We start from the raw sequence: 12476 nt of genomic DNA, 5'->3' as shown, positions 1-12476 counted from the left end.
AAACGGAGAGGACGCCAGCCACGTCCTCTCCCTATCAATCTCAATGCACGTGTGAAAATGGCGGCGACGCGCGGCTCCTTATATAGAATCCGAGTCTCGCGATAGAATCCGAGCCTCGCGAGAATCCGACAGCGGGATGATGACGTTCGGGCGCGCTCGGGTTAACCGAGCAAGGCGGGAAGATCCGAGTCGCTCGGCCCCGTGTAAAAAAAACCTGAAGTTCGGGCGGGTTCGGATTCCGAGGAACCGAACCCGCTCATCTCTAAGACTTACCCGCAGTAGCTTTGGAGATCTATTTGTCTAGTATGTCTCCAAACAAGGCCTCTCCTGTGAATGGCAGGCCTTCCACGCCTTTCCTGGAGTCCCCATCAGCAGTCCACTGGCGTATCCAAAAGCCCCTGCGTGCTGATACTGCCATAGCGGTGGTGCGTGCATTAAGCAAACCAATCTCTTTTATGGCCTCTACCATAAAGTTTGCAGAGTCCTGTATATGCTGCAGGAGTAAAACAACATCCCCCCTAGACACGGAATCTAACCCCTCAATTAGGTTACCTGACCATTTAGCAATGGCTTTTTTGATCCACGCACATGCAATAGTGGTTCTTTGGGCCACCCCAGCAGCTGTGTACAATAGGGGTCAATCTGACCTGATCGCTCGCTGCAGTTCTTTGCAGCGCAGCGATCAGGTCAAAACTGCGCATGCGCCGGCGCTGCAGTGCGCCGGCGCATGGCTGACAGCCGACGGCTGTCATTGCCTATCGACCGCCTCTGACTGATTGACAGGCAGAGGCAGTCGCTGGGCGGGAGGCGGCGTTTGCCCGCCATTTTGTGGGTGCGGTACGGCCAACGCAGGCGTGGCCGGACCATGCGGGGGGAGGGCCGCAGTGGCTGCGTGACATCACACGCAGCCACTGCGAGCCGGGCAGCGACGAGTAGCTCTTGGCCAGCACGAAAAAGCTGCGCTGGCCGGGAGCTACTTCTGAAGTACAAAAGCATCGCCGCTGTGCGATGTTTTTGTACTTCAGCGATGGGGAAGGGACTGACATGAAGGGCGGGCTAGCCCTGTGCTGGGCATCCCACCGCATGTCTGTGTTCCTGATTTAGCACAGCTACGATCAAGTCGGAATGACCCCCAATGATTTGAGTGCAGTCTCAATTTTACGATCAACTGTATCTTTTAGGGAGGCTGCACCACGGACAGGCAATACAGTTTTACGTGACAGCCTAGAGACTGATGCGTCCACTATCGGTGGATTTTTCAATTTTTTCCTATCCTCTAGGGGAAAAGGAAAAGAAGAGAGCAACCTTTTAGGGATTTGAAATTTCTTACCAGGATTAACCCACTGTTCTTCAAACAGGGTATTCAATTCCTTTGACGCAGGAAAAGTGACTGAGGACTTCTTTTTTACATTAAAATTAGATTCCTCACACTCTGACACCTTATCAGGAATTTGCAGAACATCTCTGATAGCCTCTATAAGAGCCTCTGTTCCCTGTGACAGAGTAGCATCCCCCCCCTCCAAATCCACCTCACCTTCCTCCATGTCTGACCCGTCAACGTCAGAGTCAGACTGCAGGATATGGGCCAGAGATCGTTTTTGTGGACAAATGGGAGGGGATTGAGACGCTGGTTTGGGGACTGAGTCTCTATTTATAAACTCATCCACAGTCTGTCTTAAGTATTGCATCTCTTTCTCATTGCGGGATAGCTTTGTAGAAATGTTTGAGATCATTCCCTTAATGGAAGTAACCCAATCCGGTTCAGCCCCGCTATTCTGGGAAGGTGCACTGCCCTGAGCACCCATTAATGAGACCCCTGGTGAAGAGGAACACTCCACTGTACAAGAAACACACTCTTTGCCTGACATAATGTAAATGTAACAGCACACATACACAGGAAAAATTTAAGCACAATTAACCCACAAAGAGCCCTTCAGGGAGACAGAGTCATTTGGAGCCAGCCCCCACCGCGCTCTTATCGCTAATGCCAAGCTTAGCCAGGTCGCAGACTAAGTACCCTGATAGGGGACTTAGTACACTAAGAATCGCTCTCCCCCTGCTATGACCACCTGGTACCGCTGAGGTAATCTGGAGTCTCTCCGGAGGTGCTGTGCGTCCCTGTCAGTCAGCGTCTGTGTCCACTGCAGAGGGAAAATGGCGCTGGTGAGCTGCTGGATCCGCTCATAGTGAAGGCACTGCCCCCATCAATGGCGTGCGTTCTTCCCGCTCCGCTTTTTTTATACTGGCTGAGGTAATCTGGTGCTTAAAATGGAGAGAAAACTGTTTTAAGGCTATTTTTGCCAGTGTGGATACTGCTTACAGTGTACTGAGACACAGCTGTGCCCTGTGTCTGGAGACGCATTCCGCCCCGGTTAGAAGCCGCACGTCTCCGTACCCTCATGCCGCCATAATGGCCGGGACGCCGGTTTAATACTCACCACTCTTCTTTCTTCTGGCTCTGTTAGGGTTGGTGGCGTGCTGCGGGAATGTACGCTCGCCGTGGTGGGGATGGCGAATAGTTCCCTCAGGAGCACAGTGTCCTGTCAGCGGAGAACGGGACCATTAACCCTTAACGGGACCATTAACCCTTCAAGAGGTTGGGCCGTTCCCCCCCTAAGTCCCACGAAGTAGGCAGGCTGGTGCCATCCAGCCCTGCCTGAAAATAACAAACATATAAAATAAATGCAGAAAACTCTTCAGGAGCTTCCATATGCGTGACCGGCTCCTCTGGGAACATTTTCTAATCTGAGTCTGGTAGGAGGGGCATAGAGGGAGAAGCCAGCCCACACTATCAAATTCTTAAAGTGCCCATGGCTCCTAGTGGACCCGTCTATACCCCATGGTACTAAATGGAACCCCAGTATCCTCTAGGACGTAAGAGAAAATATTGCAGGTCTGCAAATTTTGCAAGCTGTAAATGACGGCTGCTATAACACTAGTATGCTAGTTATAAGCTCATCACAATTATGCTGGCATTAAAGCATGATTTTTATTTACTTAGTACTTTAATTTACTTTTAATTATTTAAAAAATTGATAGTAAGAAATATCTTGACAATGAAATTGTACAAGCATGAACAATTTAAATATGAGATAGCCGAGATGTAGAACATGTGGGGAAAATAAATCACAATAATAATCTGCCCACACATACAACAATAAAATTCCAAGTAAAGGAATCAAGCTTGGACAATCATGTTAGATCACAGAGGGCCTGATTGTGAGTCACACCCGATCCAGATGTTCACATAGTTGAGCGATTATCTGCAACAGCGCATGTGGAAAAAGTTCTGGGAACCCTACAGGCATATGCTCTACATAGTGTACGTACAAAGGGGCTGTTGCGGACGGGACAGGCGGTATCAGAGAGGTGCTAGAAACGTGATGAGAGTTCCTGGGCAGTGACTGTGTAGTGACTAGTAGTGCAGGCAAAAATGGGCATATTATGGGAATGTCGTGGACGGGTCAATGCAAGCAGCTGCATACACAAAGCCACGAGCATAGGAGGCCATGGTCAGACGGAGAAAGTGCACCTGCCATATGGGTGATTCATTTTCAATAATTCAACCAATGGTTACATATAAGGTCCACTGGTATTACAGTGTGCATGTATGACACTAGTATATTGTGTGTGGTTGAGTCTGTATATGAAGCATAATGGATCTTGACGTGGAAAAAAGCCACGACCGCTGCATCGTAGCACTTCGTATACAGATTCACAGACTCAGTTGTACACAGATACAGTATACGAGTGTTGCATATTAAACTAATCAGTGCAGTCTCATGGTGTGTCCTAGTTACATTTCCTGAAAGCAAAACTACATGTATAGCAGGGCATGAAGGGTATTGTAGTTTTAGAACAGCTGGAAAGCCACAGGTTGGCAAGGCCTGCTTTAGAGAATTCTACCAATGTGTTGCTAAGGGAAAAAATAATACATTCGAGCAATTTGTCCTATAAGGTTCAAAATATGCCCATAGCATGTCATCATACCCTCCAACATTTGACACATAAAAATTGGTCAAATTAAAAAAGGGGCGTGGCCATGGGTAAAGGGGGCCTGGGCACAACCCTTTTCCTATACTTTCAATGGAAGTTTGGAGAGCCAAAAATCGGAACGGACCATAAAAAAAAGGTACTGAACCTGCCAAAAAGGTACACCTGGAGGGTATGTGTCATATATTCTTCAAACATATTCTTCTAAGGAATCAAGGTCTGCACACCAATATATTTTCCATTCATATTTGATGCATTGTAGTATGATTGTCCACTGCATTCTTGAAAGAAAACCGCAAAACTGGCTTGCCAACTGCTCTAGTATGTCCACATACTGAAATAAATTTGGTGAAACACTGAACTGCTCCACTTGGAACCACATAGCTGATCAGTATGTGATATTTTGGCCCAGGGGGGTCATTCCAAGTTGTTCGCTCGTTGCCGATTTTTGCTATGCTGCGATTTGCTGCTAAATGCGCATGCGCATGGTACGCAGCGCGCATGCGCTAAGTTATTTAACAAAAAACTTAGATTTGCTGGTGTTCGTACGACGCTTTTCAGTCGCACTGTTGTTCGGTAAATGATTGACAGGAAAGGGGTGTTTCTGGGCGGCAACTCAGCGTTTTCACGGCGTTGGCTAAAAAACGCAGGCGTGTCAGGGAAAAATGCCGGAGTGTCTGGAGAAACGGGGGAGTGGCTGGCCGAACGCAGGGCGTGTTTGTGACGTCAAACCAGGAACTAAACGGACTGAGCTGATCGCAATCTGTGAGTAGGTCCAGAGCTACTCAGAAACTGCAAAGTATTATTTAGTTGCAATTCTGCTAATCTTTCGTTCGCACTTCTGCTAAGCTAAGATACACTCCCAGAGGGCGGCGGCCTAGAGTGCAAAGCTGCTAAAAGCAGCTAGCGAGCGAACAACTCGGAATGACCACCATAATGTATTAAGCCTTAAAAAGTGATAATGTGTAGAGTGATAAAGCACCAGCCAGTCAGCTCCTAACTACCATGTTACAGGCTGCGTTTGAAAAATGACAGGAGCTAATACATTGATATTTTATCACTCTCAACTTTATCACTTTTTAAGGCTTAATACATTTGGGCCATAGATTGTTTAGTCTGCCTTTAGCATATTTATTTTTCAGCTAATGAGCTCAATAAATTCATTACAAATTATTGAGGATTACTATGATGCATATCCAATCTTTGTTAATATTTACCTGAATATGATCAACAAGAGATAGCAAACTTGAGACTGCCCACATAATCTTTGTTGCTTTTTAGCAGAACCTGCAATCCTTTCAATAGGATGCTTGGGGCCGCCCATCACAGGGCAAGGTCGCCCATCATGCTACCCACCGCCCACCCACTGTGATCACGCTGTAATTGAGGCAGTGCTGCAATGACAGCGTGGTCACAGAAACTATGGATGGCTCCTGCCGGCACAGCCTGGCTGCAACGGCAGGAGTCCCACCACCAATTTTTAGATTGGAAAATGCAGCCGACAGACCCCCATTGTTCCGGCGCTGCCCCGAAATACTCCGTCGCTGCTCGCCCACCCCATGAATGCCTCTGCCTGTCAATCAGGCAGAGGCGTTCAGTTAATGCGATTAAATCGCATTAACTATTTGCGCACACGCAGGATGGAACCTGCGTGTGCGCACAGCGGGGCCGTCTCACAAATTGCGGTCGGGGAGTAATTGTATGGTGCAGATCTTTTTCCCCATTGTAACTGGCTAGGGGATTCGTCTAACAGGTCAGCAGGAGATATACAATGCTACTAATAGGATATAGCACCCCATCTCTCTCTGTTTTTTGACCAATAATCAGCTTAGTGCTGTGTGCATAATCAGCACTATTTGTATCAACTACAAGTATAATTGAATAAATTCCTTTACCTGCTTGACACTGAAAAACATTATTAAAGATTATTGGAAATACATTTTTTGGAATTTTGGCAATCTGAATGTTCTCAGTCATTTCACAGTTTGTGAGCAGTACAAGCGCTTCTGCTTCATTTACAGCTCCAGAGCAGGATTCAGACAATCAACTGGAACATTAGTCAAAGCGATCTCCAGCTAATGACTTTTGACATGTGCTGCTGAAATGGGCTGAAGAGTATGCTGACACACAGCAACTGAGAGATATGCTGGAGCCAGAGGTAGGTGTCTGCAGTCATTTCATTACCGGGACTGAGCACTGCTGCATTTGTACCAAACAATACTTCATATGCTCTATTATAGAAAACTTCTACTACATACTTGAAAGTTATTATGTATGGAAATGGGGTTGGGAAAGAGTAGGCCAAATACAGTATGGGTGTGTTCATGTATTTGCAACACACTAAAATGTGGCCACATACACAAATATGAAATTTAGGAGGCACGTCTTCTGCAGATGCTGTATGAGAAGTTCCAAAGGAGAAGGTGAGATTACGGCCAGACCTGGGGGTTTATTTACTAAAGTCCCGATTTTGTCCGAGTTTTTTATTTTTCTTCAAAGTGTCAACACGGGAATTTACTAAGTACAAATCTCGGCAGTGTTAGGGCTATTCGTAATGGTTTTCACGGCAGAGGGCAGAAATACGAATTAATAGACCATCGGTCAAACGCGGCTGTTTATTCATACAACACAGTGATTTACTATTCATTCGTATTTTGGTGTTTGTCATTGAATGTTCAATTGTGGTCGTATTTTTTTGCAAATCGTAAAAAAAAGCAGCAAAAACATAGACCTGCTTTTTCCTGCCGTGTTTGGATAGTCATGCACGGATCAGTGAGATCCGTGCATGCTTATCTGTGGGAAAGGGTCTGTTTTCCTTAAAAAGTAAAGAAAAAAATTGCGTGGGGACCCTCCTCCTAAGCATAACCAGAGGCTGGTTATGCTTAGGAGGGGGGTCCCCACGCAATTTTTCTCTTTACTTTTACTTTACTTTACTCTTTGAGCCGGTCCTGGTTGTAAAAATACAGGGGGAAAATTGCGTAGGGTCCCCCCATATTTATACAACCAGCACCGGGCTCTGCGTCCGGTCCTGATTAAAAAAATACGGGGGACAAAAGATGTAAGGGGTCCACAAGCCAAAGAGATAATGCCACAGCCAGGAGAACACTGTTATACTGGTCCCTGCAGCCCTGGCATTACCCCCCCCCCCCCAACTAGTCATCCCTGGCCGGTGTACCCTGGAGGAGTGGGGACCCCTTAAATCAAGGGGTCGACCCCCCTCCAGCCACCCAAGGACCAGGGGTGAAGCCCGAGGCTGTCCCCCCATGTGTGGGCGGTGGATGGGAGGCTGATAGCCTTTGTGTCAAAAATAGAATATTGTTTTTTTGTAGGAGAACTACAAGTCACAGCAAGCCTCCCCCACAAGCTGGTGCTTGGAGAACCACAAGTACCAGCATGTGGGGAAAGAACGGGCCCACTGGTACCTGTAGTTCTACAAAAAAATACCCCCCAATAAACAGTAGACACACACCGTGAAAGTAACATTTTAATTACACACACACATTCTTACCTACTTCCAACGCTGCGATTCACGTCCACATGTCAATCAGGAGCAGCGCACTGGTTAGAATGTAGCTTAGCGCAGCTCCATTGTAACCAATGATGGGAACTTTGCGGTCTGCGGTAGACCGCAAAGTTAATTGGGGTCACTCTTGTGGGTGACCCCGATTAACTTTGCAGTTTACCGCAGACCACAAAGTTTCCATCATTGGGTAGAATGGAGCTGCGCTAAGCTACATTCTAACTAGTGCGCTCCTCCTGATTGACAGGGCAGGAGCACACAGCCAATCAGGAGAGCGCCATGACGTGGCGCTCCCTGATTGGCTGCTGGGACCTTCACTGACAGAAGTCACAGGGGGTCCCGGCATTCAGGTAAAGGGGTTCCATGTGTAAACATGGAACCCCTTTAGTTGCGTGGCTCGGGTTTTTCAGTTTTGTTTTTTTAACAAGTCCCTGGATTACGTCGAGAAAGAAGAGGACAGATCTACACTGGATTGCTTGTAAGTATAATTTTATTTTTACAGGTAATCCGTGGATTCTACTGGACAAGTGGACGTGAATCGCAGCGTTGGAGGTAGGTAAGTATGTGAGTGTGTGTAATTAAAATGTTACTTTCACGGTGTGTGTCTACTGTTTTTTGGGGGGTATTTTTTTTCGTAGTAGAAGTACAGGTACCAGTGGGCCCGTTCTTTTCCTGCATGCTGGTACTTGTGGTTCTCCAAGTACCAGCTTGCGGGGGTGGGGGAAAGGCTTGCTGGGACTTGTAGTTCTCCTACAAAAAAAACAATATTCTATTTTTGACACAAAGGCTATCCGCCCCCCATCCACCGCCCACGGATGGGTGGGACAGCCTTGGGCTTCACCCCTGGTCCTTGGGTGGCTGGAGGGGGGACCCCATGATTTAAGGGGTCCCCACTCCTCCAGGGTACCCCGGCCAGGGGTGACTAGCTGGGGGGGGGTAATGCCATGGCTGCAGGTACCAGTATAAAAGTGTCCCCCGGCTGTGGCATTATCTCTCTGGCTAGTGGAGCCCGGTGCTGGTTTAAAAAATATGGGGAACCCCTACGTCTTTTGTTCCCCGTATTTTTTGAACCAGAACCGGACGCAGAGCCCGGTGCTGGTTGTATAAATATGGGGGGACCCTACACAATTTTTCCCTTGTATTTTCACAATCAGGCCCGGCTCAAAGAGCCCGAGGCTGGTTATGCTTAGGAGGGGGGCCCCACACAATTTTTTGGGGGGAATTTTAACACTTTCACACTACTTATACTGTACACAATGAAGCCCTGCACGGATCTCACAGATCTGGCCGGGATTCATTGTGTTATGTCCGGCAGTGTTTTACTGATCACTCCCGTAAAATACTGCCTGACAATACGAATCACATCGACATCGGAAAAAACGTAAACAGAAAACTCGGCAGCATAGTAATTTACTGTAGATGGATTCAAAAAGTTGCAGTTAAAATTCGAGATCAAACTCCCTAAAAATCGGCACAAACACGAATATCAGTAAATATACCCCCTGGTCTCAAAAGACCATTACATATATTACAATATGTTGAACCAACATACAGGACAGTATGATACAGAATTTATTTCATGTCATCATTCAGTTGGTGGCTCAGCTCCCAAAAGTTAAACAAAATTACAGGTATTGGAAAGAGGGAGAAGACTCTTTTTGTTGGGACACTTTTTATATCCTAATTTTAAAACATGATTTTATGTAATTGGTATGCATTTAAAAAAAGTAATTTAGCCTGCTTACTAAGAAACAACACTACCAACAGGTAGAATAATATCCAAATTATATATATATATTAGAGATGAGCGGGTTCGGTTTCTCTGAATCCGAACCCGCCCGAACTTCATGTTTTCTTACACGGGTCCGAGCGACTCGGATCTTCCCGCCTTGCTCGGTTAATCCGAGCGCGCCCGAACGTCATCATCACGCTGTCGGATTCTCGCGAGGCTCGGATTCTATCGCGAGACTCGGATTCTATATAAGGAGCCGCGCGTCGCGGCCATTTTCACACGTGCATTGAGATTGATAGGGAGAGGACGTGGCTGGCGTCCTCTCCGTTTAGAAATTAAAATAGATAGGAGAGTGAGAGTGAGACACTTCATTTACTTACTGTAGCTTAGGAGGAGTTATACTAGTGACTGATGACCAGTGACCTGACCACCAGTGCAGTTTTATAATTTATTATTATTTAATAATCCGTTCTGTTCTTGTTCTCTGCCTGAAAAAAACGATACACAGTGACTCAGTCACACTCACATACCATATCTGTGCTCAGCCCAGTGTGCTGCATCATCTATGTATAATATCTGACTGTGCTCACACAGCTTAATTGTGGGGGAGACTGGGGAGCAGTTATAGGTTATAGCAGGAGCCAGGAGTACATATTAAACAGTGCACACTTTTGCTGCCAGAGTGCCACTGCCAGTGTGACTGACCACTGACCACTGTGACCAGTGACCTGACCACCAGTATAGTATATTGTGATTGTCTGCCTGAAAAAGTACACTCGTCGTGTGACTTGTGTGGTGTTTTTTTATTCTATAAAAATTAAAAAACTCATTCTGCTGACAGACAGTGTCCAGCAGGTCCGTCATTATATAATATATACCTGTCCGGCTGCAGTAGTGATATATATATATTTTTTATATCATTATTTATCATCCAGTCTATACTAGCAGCAGACACAGTACGGTAGTTCACGGCTGTAGCTACCTCTGTGTCGGCACTCGGCAGTCCATCCATAATTGTATACCACCTACCCGTGTTTTTTTTTTTCTTTCTTCTTTATACATACTACATCTCATTATCATCCAGTCTATATTAGCAGCAGACACAGTACAGTACGGTAGTCCACGGCTGTAGCTACCTCTGTGTCGGCACTCAGCAGTCCATCCATAATTGTATACCACCTACCCGTGGTTTTTTTTTCTTTCTTCTTTATACATACTACATCTCATTATCATCCAGTCTATATTAGCAGCAGACACAGTACGGTAGTCCACGGCTGTAGCTACCTCTGTGTCGGCACTCGGCAGTCCATCCATAATTGTATACCACCTACCCGTGGTTTTTTCTTTCTTTCTTCTTTATACATTACATACTACATCTCATTATCATCCAGTCTATATTAGCAGCAGACACAGTACAGTACGGTAGTCCACGGCTGTAGCTACCTCTGTGTCGGCACTCGGCAGTCCATCCATAATTGTATACCACCTACCCGTGGTTTTTTTTTTCTTTCTTCTTTATACATACTACATCTCATTATCATCCAGTCTATATTAGCAGCAGACACAGTACGGTAGTCCACGGCTGTAGCTTCCTCTGTGTCGGCACTCGGCAGTCCATCCATAATTGTATACCACCTACCCGTGGTTTTTTTTTTCTTTCTTCTTTATACATACTACATCTCATTATCAACCAGTCTATATTAGCAGCAGACACAGTACGGTAGTCCACGGCTGTAGCTACTTCTGTGTCGGCACTCGGCAGTCCATCCATAATTGTATACCACCTACCCGTGGTTTTTTTTTTCTTTCTTCTTTATACATACTACATCTCATTATCATCCAGTCTATATTAGCAGCAGACACAGTACAGTACGGTAGTCCACGGCTGTAGCTACCTCTGTGTCGGCACTCGGCAGTCCATCCATAAGTATACTAGTATCCATCCATCTCCATTGTTTACCTGAAGTGCCTTTTAGTTGTGCCTATTAAAATATGGAGAACAAAAATGTTGAGGTTCCAAAATTAGGGAAAGATCAAGATCCACTTCCACCTCGTGCTGAAGCTGCTGCCACTAGTCATGGCCGAGACGATGAAATGCCAGCAACGTCGTCTGCCAAGGCCGATGCCCAATGTCATAGTACAGAGCATGTCAAATCCAAAACACCAAATATCAGTAAAAAAAGGACTCCAAAACCTAAAATAAAATTGTCGGAGGAGAAGCATAAACTTGCCAATATGCCATTTACCACACGGAGTGGCAAGGAACGGCTGAGGCCCTGGCCTATGTTCATGGCTAGTGGTTCAGCTTCACATGAGGATGGAAGCACTCAGCCTCTCGCTAGAAAACTGAAAAGACTCAAGCTGGCAAAAGCACCGCAAAGAACTGTGCGTTCTTCGAAATCCCAAATCCACAAGGAGAGTCCAATTGTGTCGGTTGCGATGCCTGACCTTCCCAACACTGGACGTGAAGAGCATGCGCCTTCCACCATTTGCACGCCCCCTGCAAGTGCTGGAAGGAGCACCCGCAGTCCAGTTCCTGATAGTCAGATTGAAGATGTCAGTGTTGAAGTACACCAGGATGAGGAGGATATGGGTGTTGCTGGCGCTGGGGAGGAAATTGACCAGGAGGATTCTGATGGTGAGGTGATTTGTTTAAGTCAGGCACCCGGGGAGACACCTGTTGTCTGTGGGAGGAATAGGGCCATTGACATGCCTGGTCAAAATACAAAAAAAATCAGCTCTTCGGTGTGGAAGTATTTCACCAGAAATGCGGACAACATTTGTCAAGCCGTGTGTTGCCTTTGTCAAGCTGTAATAAGTAGGGGTAAGGACGTTAACCACCTCGGAACATCCTCCCTTATACGTCACCTGCAGCGCATTCATAATAAGTCAGTGACAAGTTCAAAAACTTTGGGTGACAGCGGAAGCAGTCCACTGACCAGTAAATCCCTTCCTCTTGTAACCAAGCTCACGCAAACCACCCCACCAACTCCCTCAGTGTCAATTTCCTCCTTACCCAGGAATGCCAATAGTCCTGCAGGCCATGTCACTGGCAATTCTGACGAGTCCTCTCCTGCCTGGGATTCCTCCGATGCATCCTTGAGTGTAATGCCTACTGCTGCTGGCGCTGCTGTTGTTGCTGCTGGGAGTCGATCGTCATCCCAGAGGGGAAGTCGTAAGCCCACTTGTACTACTTCCAGTAAGCAATTGACTGTCCAACAGTCCTTTGCG

At 46.5% G+C, this 12476-nt stretch overlaps 1 protein-coding gene across 6 annotated transcripts in view; it reads right to left on the bottom strand.

Annotated features, from left to right (window-relative positions):
* TTC29 (tetratricopeptide repeat domain 29) overlaps window positions 1-12476 on the bottom strand; it is a 562022-nt gene that overhangs the window by 207138 nt on the left and 342408 nt on the right. The window lies entirely within an intron of this gene.

Source organism: Pseudophryne corroboree, chromosome 1 (genome assembly GCF_028390025.1).
Source record: "Pseudophryne corroboree isolate aPseCor3 chromosome 1, aPseCor3.hap2, whole genome shotgun sequence".
Classification (NCBI taxonomy): domain Eukaryota; kingdom Metazoa; phylum Chordata; class Amphibia; order Anura; family Myobatrachidae; genus Pseudophryne; species Pseudophryne corroboree.
This window is presented reverse-complemented; position numbering and strand designations above follow the sequence as displayed.